Here is a 663-nt window from a genome sequence, read left to right on the forward strand (position 1 = left end):
CAATAATGTTAAAAGAGTTTTTTTCTAAAAGGTACAAGTAAAAGAAATAGCGTTTTTGTATATTTTTACCTCTTGGATACGATAAAGCTATTGAAAAGTTTGGTGTTTCCGGAACACCTTTAAAATTGAATGAGAACATATTATATTTATAAAAATATTTATTTAAATGCCATGTTCTTAATTTTTAAATTGTTCACATAACACTACAAACTTTTTAATAGCTTTATCTCCCTTTTTTAATACTCTCTTTTTTTCAGAAACTTTAATACAAATAATGAAAAAATTAGTTTGCCTTCTTCCAACGCGGCCTTAAACGAAAATAATGACAACGTGCATGTAAAAAGTACACCTTTAACAGGATATTCGTGTCTTTAAAAGTTTGTAATATTTTCTAGTAATTTTCTATTAATTTTCACGTAAAATTGAAAGTCTTTACAAATCAATAATAAAAATTCGTTTCTTTTTTTTTTAGAAATTTTGGTTAAATTGCTAGGGGAAATAAGCTCTTCTGCTACATCCATTGAACAAAGTTCAACAAACAAAAATGTAGAGTCAGAGCAGTATATTTTTAAAGGACTTAGATCCGAATTGGAAAAAAGTGTAACATCACAAACTTCTTCGCAATCATCAGCGTTAAATAGTGTAAGATCGGAAGAGCACACG

General features: G+C 27.6%; 1 protein-coding gene across 1 annotated transcript in view; it reads left to right on the forward strand.

Moving 5' to 3' along the window:
* LOC105457936 overlaps positions 1-663 on the forward strand; it is a 3,978-nt gene that overhangs the window by 1,797 nt on the left and 1,518 nt on the right. The window lies entirely within an intron of this gene.

This window comes from Wasmannia auropunctata, unplaced genomic scaffold (assembly GCF_000956235.1).
Source record: "Wasmannia auropunctata unplaced genomic scaffold, wasmannia.A_1.0 LD336103.1, whole genome shotgun sequence".
NCBI lineage: Eukaryota > Metazoa > Arthropoda > Insecta > Hymenoptera > Formicidae > Wasmannia > Wasmannia auropunctata.